A 10,265-nucleotide genomic window follows, 5' to 3' on the forward strand; every position below is an offset into this window, starting at 1 on the left:
AACCATTCACACACACACACACACACACACACACACACACACACACACACACACACACACACACACACACGTCTTCTTCCTGTGTGTAATGTATATATAAACAGCAATGAGCCAAAATCATCATACATGTCATACAGAGAGAGAGAGACACACACACACACACACACACACACACACACACACACACACACACACACACACACACACACACACACACACACACACACACACACACACAGACAGACAGACAGACAGACAGACAGACAGACAGACTAGACAGACAGAGAGAGAGAGAGAGAGAGAGAGAGAGAGAGATGGGGCTGCTAACCTAGCCTTGGATCAAGGACACTGAAGTAAAGACTTAACATAAGAACACTCTGTTGTGAATACTCACCGTGTGTTCGCATCAGGTTGCTGTTTACATCTTGTGCTCATCCGGCCACGTGCGTAACGACGCATGCGTCTGTTGCGTCAGCGCTGGCTGGACAACGAGCAACTAGAGGGCGGATTGCCCCGCCCCCAGCTATCATTTCAATGAATGTGTGGTCTAGATGGAAAGGGGGGTCCACGCGCATAGGGTGGATTTTTTTACGCCACCTGTTTTTTCGTAATCCTTGAAGGGTGTATTTTAAGATTCTGCCAGGTAACAGGCTGAACAAAATGTCCCATGGGGGTTCCCCTTTCTTACACAACTCCTACCCAAATTCGAAAATGTAAAAAAAGACAAAACAGCATAGCTATTCAAATAAACAACCTACAGGGACAAATGAACACATGTTTCCATACAATTAGGACCCAAGGAATTCATAACATATTTTATTATTAAGATTCAAGCACATCTTGGCTCTGTTTCGGAGCGAAAACTGCACAAAAATAGCTGAAAATGGTCGTATCACATCTATTACTTCTCTTTTTTACTAAATTCTTAGATGGATTTTTCCTTGACAACTGTTTTTTCTTAATCCTTGAAGGGTGTATTTAAGATTCTGCCAGGTAACAGGCTGAAAAAATGTCCCATGGGGTTCATTTTAACCCTTTCTTACACAACTCCTACCCAAATTCGAAAATGTAAAAAAAGCTATTCAAATAAACAACCTACATGGACAAACCAGAGAAACTGAAAATGAAAACGTAATCATGGTATTATGGGTTGATGACTTAATCATTGCTGCAAGTGATGAAAATGCTCTGAGAACTGTGAAGAACATGCTTGCTTCAAGATTCCAAATGAAAGATTTGGGCAAACTTAGACATTTTCTAGGTATTGATTTTAACCAAATTGATGATGACTGTGTAAAAATGTCACAAGCAAAGTATGTGGAAAAAAATCCTAGAAAGGTTTGACATGCAGGATTGTAAGCCTAGATTGACAACTTGTGAACAATAACTAAATTATACTGATGGTGCCGACATGATGCCTGATGTCAGAAAATACAGAGAGGCAGTGGGTAGCCTCATTTATTTAACTGTCTGCACAAGACCTGATTTAAGCTGTTATAAGCAAACTGTCACAGTACTTTACAGAGCCAACTGATGAGCAATGGGTCACAGTTAAACATGTACTGAGGTATCTTAAAAGTACACTTGACAAGGAGTTGTGTTACAGAAAATCTGATGAGACACTAGGTCTACAAGCATACAGTGATGCAGATTGGGCGGCTGATGATGACAGACGTAGTACAACCGGTTATTGTGTAAGCCTAAACAAAAAAGGCACTTTGGTTTCATGGAAGACCAAAAAGCAACCCACTTTTGCACTGTGCACTTGTGAGGCAGAGTATATGGCTCTAGCCGCAACAATACAGGAGTGTCTTTACCTTAAACAACTTCTAGAAGGTCTCGATGAATATGAGTATGCACTACCTAAGGTTTACGAAGACAACCAGGGTACAATTGCTTTGGCAAAGAATCCTGTCAACAGACAGAGATGCAAACATATTGACATAAAGTACCACTTCATTAGGTCTACTGTGAATGATGGTTACATTGTATTACAATACTGTCCAACTGAGGACATGGTTGCAGATGTGATGACAAAACCTGCTACTAAATTTAAGTTGCTTAAGTTTGCTGAATTTATGTTTGGAATGTGAGAAAGAAAAACTACACTGTTCATGATGATAACAAAGTGAGAGCAAGTGGGGGTGTTGAGTTATGCTCTCATAGTGCAATGATTTATGTTTTATTAACACTGATTGATTGAATGATGCCACCTGTGAGTGGGCGTGTATTATGGCACTGATTTGGGTGTGTTCTGTTCAATAAAAAGCCTAGCTGCTAGGTGAGGGCAGCGCGCCTTGAGAAGCTGTGTATGAAGAAGCTCTGTCTCCTGTCTCAATATTTCTTTATTTATTCCCCTGTGAGTTCGGTGTTATTATGTGTTGTATCTGAGTTCTCATGCAGAGCCGTTGCAGTTTGATCTCTGCTAACAGTTTGTTTGTTTACATGGCTGTCATGTTGGATTACAGCATAAAACCAAGCAGCGCAGGTTGACATGAGCAGGTGCTCTGAGTCTTTGATTAGACAGCGGTCTGTTATAGAGCTCATCGGTCATTATACACTGATAACACACTGCTGAATTCAGCGATTGACCAATCAGAATCAAGCATTCAACCAAGGCGTGTAATAAAGTGAAGTAATTAAATATCAAACTCATGTCTAAACTTAACCACCTGCAACCTAATGACCATTTGATTACACCCCTGATCAATAGACATAGAACACAGATGATCTGATGGTTAAATATTCACGAACAATCATTTCAGATAAAGTGACATGAAAAGATCTGCTATTTTCACTAGTTCGGGTCCCGGGCAAACGTCCAATTTCTCTTTCGGGTCTAGAGTTTGGGAACCACTGCCCGAGGGCACACCTCCAAAATCACGTTCTCTTAAACAAATGTTAAAAGGTCAACCGTATGTTGTTGTACAAATGCTGTTCACCCCCGCAGCTTCCTCGCATCCTTTTGCCTGTAACCCACGACTGACACAGCCCTGTGGTAGGCCACCCAGCCTGGCGAAGGCCTGTGCTCTGAGGAGTGCCCTTCAGTTAATGTATAACCAATGTTTCTATGTTGATAATACATCTAATGAGCTTGTGAGGATTCTTGTCTTGTCCTTTTTGTGGTTCTCTCAGACAAAACAAAGCAACACAATTACTAGATTTTTATTTTGTTTGCAATCACAATCAAAATGTAAATGTTAAAAAAAAAGAAAGAATTAAAAGCAGTTCATGAGCTGGTTAAATTATTTTGACACTCTTCCCAGGTCCTGTACCAAACTCTACACTAACCATTAAACAAAGTGAAGTAATTAAACCACATCAATATAAACCACAGACAAACTCATGTCTGAACTTAACCACCTGCAAACTACAATCATTTGATCACACCTCTGATCCTTATCCTTATAGACATGATAGAACAAATATTCACTGCAAATCATTTCAGATAAAGTGGTGTCATATCACCTGCTATAAGAGTGAACTTGAGAAATGATCGTTTCAACTTACACTTTTACAATAATTAATAGGATTACATGCATTCTTTTGTATCATCATGAACAATAATATTATAATTATAATGTCATTTTTATAATACATTGTTCTAATAAACAACAACATAACAAATAGCTGAATAATTTGAATCAGTTTCTCTGACACAGTGGAAGATATAGATTCAATTTAAAACATACTATTACACACAGGTCTGGTAAGAGATCTATCCTGCTCTCAGAACCCCTTGAAGCAAAGGAGTTTCCCAGCTTTGTAGATGTAGAGCAAAGGATGAGCAAACATTGACATCATAAAGATTGTAAATGGGATTGATTTAGCAACTTGGATGACTTTAGTCGTAGCAGTTACAACATTAGCAATATGGCTCAGTATAGTTACTACCATTACTATCAAGCTGATCAAAATAATTTTAAAAGCTCTTCTCTTCATGTCGTTTCCCTCCCCTCTGTCCCTTTGCCCATCTCCTGGTCCAGGCTGTTTCAGAGCTCTGAGGACCGAGAAGCAGCAGAAAGACATCACAGAAATGCACGCAATGCTAAAGCCCAGAGAGATGTAACCCAACACCATAATTGACCCAAAAATTAAAAACAAGCTGATCGTAACACTCATCAGCCAGACAAAACAGCAACAGGCCACCCTGTACCGAAGAGCTTTGTACCTGAGAAATACCACAGGGTGAACCACCGCTATGTAACGCTCCACACAGATACAACACTGGAACCATGGAACACAGCAGAAGAAAAAACAAACAAAAGCAATGTCTTGAATCATATAAAGAATAATGTTGCGTGTGAAGAGCCATGCAAAGTAAAAGACTGAGGCCAGGGAAGAGATGATCAGAGATGCAGTCAGGTTTAGAAAAAAGAACTCTGAGGCTATCGTCCCACCAGCTCCACTCAGTATCAGCCACACAACGTAGCTGTTGATGGGGAGACCCAGGATGATGCTGATAGAGATGACAGCAGTATGTAGACGTAGAGTGTCGATCTCTGAGGATATGAAGGGGATGGAGGAGTTGGTGCCATTTCCCTGTGTGTTGTTGTCGATCATCTTAAGGCTGTGCGTGTGTCCTGCAATTGGTTCAGGAGAGAAAAACATATGGCCTGGATTTGAGTGCAATGTAACATTGCCACAACTAAACATTTTGAACAACACTTCTGAAAATAACAACTATTCTAATGAACAATGAGCACAAGGTTAAAGTGATCTCACATTTTAGATGTCAGCAGAGAGTCTCAGATCTCTGAGTCGGGTGTTTTGGTGAAGTCTCTCCTTCAGACAGTTACTGTCTTCCTGATAGCAAATCCTCCAAGTGACGTACTCTCTGCTTCGCCTCCTCTAACCATTCCCTTCCATCCTCATCCTTCCTCTGTGCTGCTTGTTGTACAACTGCACTTATGAGCATTGTCACCTTTCCTTTGATGGTGTGTTTTCCATGGAAATGTATATTTAATCATTCGGTCACTATGCAAACTTTGCCTTTGGTTGGATAACCTCGGACAACAACGACGTGTTGATAATTTGTTTATCACACACCCATAGCCCTGTGGATGTTTCCACTGCTCCAGTGATTTTTTTTTCATCATGTGCAGAAAGCACTGATGCTGGTCTTACTATCATAATTATTTAATACTTTGAGCCTGGGATTCTCAAATCCTGTGTTGAGGGTCACACAAGTCACACGACTACTCTTTCTCTCTCTCTCTCTCACGCACGCACGCACGCACGCACACACACACGCACACACACACACACACACACACACACACACACACACACACACACACTGATGCGCACGCAAGATATACCAAAAAAGCAATAATAAAAATAAATAACAAATTCAAGCGCCAAAGCGTCTCGGCTGCACGTGAACCGCTCCGCACCAACCCCAATGAAACCAAAATAGTCTATAATTTCAGAGAATATGCTTATTTAAAGTGCTGAATCCAGATCTGCTGTATGTCCAGCCAAAAAATGGCTGCCACCACTATGCTGAATATTAAAAACATCTGTTTGTCTAAACAAGGTAGAAACATTTGTCCCAAATATATTGTGACAATTGTCATTTATAGGCAGGTGATTACCTGTACCTAGAAATGTCTTCACCGATGTGTTTGTAAAGTGTCTAGTCATACATAAAAAACGCATAATAACACTTTTAATTCACCTCTCCTAGGGCAGTGTTTCCCAAACAATGAGTCGGGACTCATGCAATTATTTCTGAAGGTATAAAAAAATGAAAAGGTTGAGAACTGGTACCTCTGGATATGAGGGGTGGGTGTGGGTGTGGAGGTAAGAGGGGGGGCTGGAAGTCCAGGGAGTCCTGGGCTGTCCCCCTCTCCCCTGTAATATAATAATAATGCTAATATAATGTGTTGTGCTCTGTGTCTTGATGTCTTAATGCTTCATGTTTTATGTAAAGCACTTGTTGAAAAGTGCTGCTAACAAATGAACTATTCTTGCCTAAGCAAGTGTCAGTGTTGCCAGGTCTGCTTGTTATAATCGACTTTGGGCTTGTTTTTCTGTAAAGTTGCTTAATTATTGGTAGTTGCAGGGTGCCAAAATGACCTTGTTTAAACCAGTGGTTCTCAAACATTTTCATGTCATTTGTGTTGTTAAAATGTTTTTAAAAAAACATTAAAAATAAACATTTGTCACTTTTTTGACAATAGTTTTTTGAAAATAGCCGATCTTAAGCACACAACGCGTCGCATCACGGCACGTTGTGAGCTTGTAGATCGGCTATAGTTAAATATCTGATGCACATAGGTGCTCATGTAAACTACAATAGACAATAGACAAACTACAATAGACACCTTTTTGGGCTTGTTTTCTCTCGCAAAATCTGGCAACACTGATCTGTGTGTGACATGATTCAAATAGTGATTGATGTGCTGCTCCCTGATGCATCCATCACCTGCCTGTTACAACAACAGCAGGCAGAGTGACCCGTGGAGACATGAGGTCAGTATGTAAAGTTCTGACTCCACCTGAGTGACAACATGTTTGAACTGGAGCGAGAGTCATTGGAGCTGTTGTTGTTGTTGTTGTTGTTGTTAATACCACAACATCTCACACATGGGGGCGGCCTAGCTGATCCTTTTCCTCCTCCTGCACATTGATATGAAGAAGATCCAACATCTCTGTCACCATGGCCATGGGAACTGCATGGGTCTCCATTCAGCTGATCATCATCATTCATGTGGCATTTCAACTTCTGTTGTGATAGCTGTATCACCCACCATGGCCATGGGAACTGCATGGGTCTTCATTCAGCTGATCATCATCAACATCATGTGCCATTTCAACTTCTGTTGTGATAGCTGCATCACCCAAACAAAACAATGATATATTTATATTAATTTGCTAATGAAAAAGTTCTGTGTAAATAAAGAACAAACACAATTCAACCAATTCAAACCTGGTCCTAACTCTGTGTTAATAAACTCACATCCAGCTGATTGATTGATTGATGTACTTTATTTAGTAAGACATGAGAACAACAGTACATGGAAGTACAGATTCACAATACAAGGTCTACTAAACTGGAAGACTCATAAAAGCACTGAGCTTGTTTCAAATGAGTTCCCCATGCACACAAATCATGATGACATATAAGAGACAGACAGATATACACAACTACTATAGAATGTCATACAATCAGTTTACAGGTTACTGGTATGAAGAGTGAGAAATATGTACAAAAGGAGAAGGAGAGAGGGGGGGGGTAGGGGGGTAGGTTAGGTTAGGACTTAGACAGGGGCCATTTTCCAATTACAGCCTCCTGAAGGTGTATCTTTAGGGCTGTTTTGAAAGAGAGTAGGGTTTTACACTCCTTTACTCCTTTTGGTAGGGCGTTCCACATTTTTGATGAATAGCATGAGAACGAGTTACTTCCCTTTGTTGAGCCAAAAAAGGGTTGGACAAGGTTTGTGGAGCTGCCTCTGGTATTGTGATCATGGACATCATTAACATTTTGGAAGTATTTTGACAAATACAGGGGGATCCCAATGTTGTGATATATCTTGAAGACCAGGCCCATAGCAAGTTGCTGTACTCTGACCGCAACCCTAAGCCATCCAATCCTATCAAAATGATCAGGGGTTAGATGGGTTTTGTAGTTGAGGCCAAGAAGTAGCCTTACAAGTTTGTTTTGGGATGTTTGGAGCCTTGTTTTTAAGGCCTTGGAGGTGTTGTGATACCATGAAGTACATGCATAATCGTAATGACCTTGTATGAGGGCCACTGCAAGAGTCTTCAGAGTCTTCTTACTGACTTTACGATCAATACTCTGCAAATAGCGTGTTTTTTTGTGGACCGTTTTGATCGTTTTTTCAGCATTTTTGTCACCAGAGAGGTCAGCCTCCAAGATAGAGCCCAGGTAGGTAATTTCGTTTTTTCTTTTGATGATATCATCACCCGCTTTGATCGTGAAGCTCTCTGCCTTTCTGAGGTTAGGAGTGGACCCAAAGAGGATGCATTCCGTTTTGCCCAGGTGTAATGAGAGCTTGTTGTCGGAGAGCCAGATGCAGATCTTGTTGAGTTCAGAGCTGAGAGTTTTCTCAACCTGCAGCCTGTCCCTGTCCGAGACTAGCAGGGCCGAGTCATCTGCGAACAGGAACAGGTTGCAGTCGCAGGCTGACGACATGTCATTCACATATATCAGGAACAGTAAGGGTCCTAGTATACTTCCTTGGGGAACACCACAAGTCACTGGGAGGGGGGGGGACTGGGTGCCGTTTACTTCCACCACTTGCTCCCTCCCTTCCAGATAGGATCTCATCCAGTTCACTGACGTGTCATCAAAACCTATTGCTTTGAGCTTATTGATCATAATTGGGTGATTAACGGTGTCAAAAGCCTTCTGGAGGTCCAGCATGACCATGCCGCAATATTTGCCCTTTTCAATCTCTTGTTTGATAGAGTCGTTCAAATAGAGAAGGCATGTGTCAGTGGAGTGGTTTGTTCTGAAGCCATATTGGAATTTGTAGATTAGATTTTTCTCGGCAAGATACTTATCGACCTGTTCATAGACTATTTTTTCCATGACTTTCGAGATGGAGCTTAGAATAGAAATAGGGCGGTAGTTGCCAGGGTCTAATTGGTTTCCTTTTTTGAACAGAGGGGTCACCCTTGCTTTTTTGAAGTCGTTGGGGACCTGTCCCTGTGTGGTGGAGAGGTTTAATATGTGGGTAATGATTGGAGCAATGGAGGCGGCTGAGTCTTTTAGAAATTTGGGGGGGATATTGTCGAGGCCTGTGGCTCTGTGTTGATGAAGAGCACTCAATTTTTTAAACACCTCTTCTGTTTTCACAGGGGAGAGTTTAAAGTCATCTTTGCAAACACCCTGTTTTTCGTAAAATGAGACAACATACTCCTCACCATATCTCCCAGAGTGTGGAGGAAGTTTTTCAACCAAATCTGAGGCTACGGTCGTGAAGAATATGTTGAGGATTTTACTCACTTCGTGTTTGGATGAAATGAGAGTGTCATTCACCTTGAGGCTTAAGTTTGAAAGCCTGGTTTTCAATTTTTTGCTGCAGCCTAGGAGGTTCTTGAGTAGCTTCCAAAGCTCTCGTGTTTTTTTTTTATTTTCCTCAATCTTGTCATCGAGGTAGCTTTTTTTCTGCTAACAGGAGCATGCTATTTACCTTGTTTCTTAGCTTGTTTTTTTCCTTTTCAAGTTTAGCTACGTGGGATTCGAGACCTTTGTTAAAACATTTGGCTAGTTTGATCCTACTTTTATGAAGCTCAGAACACTTTTTGTCTCTGACTTTCATGGCAGTAAGGATGTCCGAATTCATCCATGGTACCGAGCGGGTTTTGACCCTGATGGTTTTCATGGGAGCCACACTGTCCAAAATTTGAATGAATTTGGTTTTGAAACTAAGCCAGGATTCGTCTACCTGTGTGCTGTTTAGAACGTCGGACCAATCCTGTTCCTCCAGTCTGTGATCTAAGTCCTCACTCTTATAATTTTTGAGGTCTCTGATTGTGACTGTTTTGTGGTAACCGGTCTTAGCTGCCACAAACAATTGCCAACATGTTAGAATTGTCTCGTATTTTCCAAAGGGTGAACGTGGCTATATTTAAAATGGTTTATTTCTGCTCTATAACCATGATGAGAAGTTGTTTAAACATGCCAGTGCTTCAATGTCAACGTGTGTGTGTGTGTGTGTGTGTGTGTGTGTGTGTGTGTGTGTGTGTGTGTGTGTGTGTGTGTGTGTGTGTGTGTGTGTGTGTGTGTGTGTGTGTGTGTGTGTGTGTGTGTGTGTGTGTGTGTGTGTGTGTGTGTGTGTGTGTGTGTGTGTGTGTGTGTGTGTGTGTGTGTGTGTGTGTGTGTGTGTGTGTGTGTGTGTGTGTGTGTGTGTGTGTGTGTGTGTGTGTGTGTGTGTGTGTGTGTGTGTGTGTGTGTGTGTGTGTGTGTGTGTGTGTGTGTGTGTGTGTGTGTGTGTGTGTGTGTGTGTGTGTGTGTGTGTGTGTGTGTGTGTGTGTGTGTGTGTGTGTGTGTGTGTGTGTGTGTGTGTGTGTGTGTGTGTGTGTGTGTGTGTGTGTGTGTGTGTGTGTGTGTGTGTGTGTGTGTGTGGCAGCGGTGGCCTAGTGGTTAGAGGGGCGGCCTTGATACCGGAAGGTCCCTAGTTCGATTCCCCAATTCATCACATCAATCATGAATCACCGCTGAATAGCCCTTGAGCAAGGCTTCCATGCAGGGTCCGGCTGGAAACAAGCTTCGTGCTTAGTCCGACACCCTG

At 41.7% G+C, this 10,265-nt stretch overlaps 1 protein-coding gene across 2 annotated transcripts in view; it reads right to left on the reverse strand.

Moving 5' to 3' along the window:
* Nucleotides 1-10,265, reverse strand: part of LOC311035400 (aldo-keto) — a 48,073-nt gene that overhangs the window by 19,016 nt on the left and 18,792 nt on the right. The window contains exon 1 of one of the 2 annotated variants that reach the window (XM_084043574.1): nt 395-440. The exons of the other annotated variant lie outside the window; for it this stretch is intronic. The gene's annotated coding sequence lies outside the window, so the exon portion shown is untranslated. Of the gene's footprint in view, nt 1-394; nt 441-10,265 lie in introns of those variants that run through there. 2 annotated transcript variants of the gene reach the window in all.

Source organism: Gymnoscopelus microlampas, assembly GCF_963454915.1.
Source record: "Gymnoscopelus microlampas genome assembly, chromosome: 19".
NCBI lineage: Eukaryota > Metazoa > Chordata > Actinopteri > Myctophiformes > Myctophidae > Gymnoscopelus > Gymnoscopelus microlampas.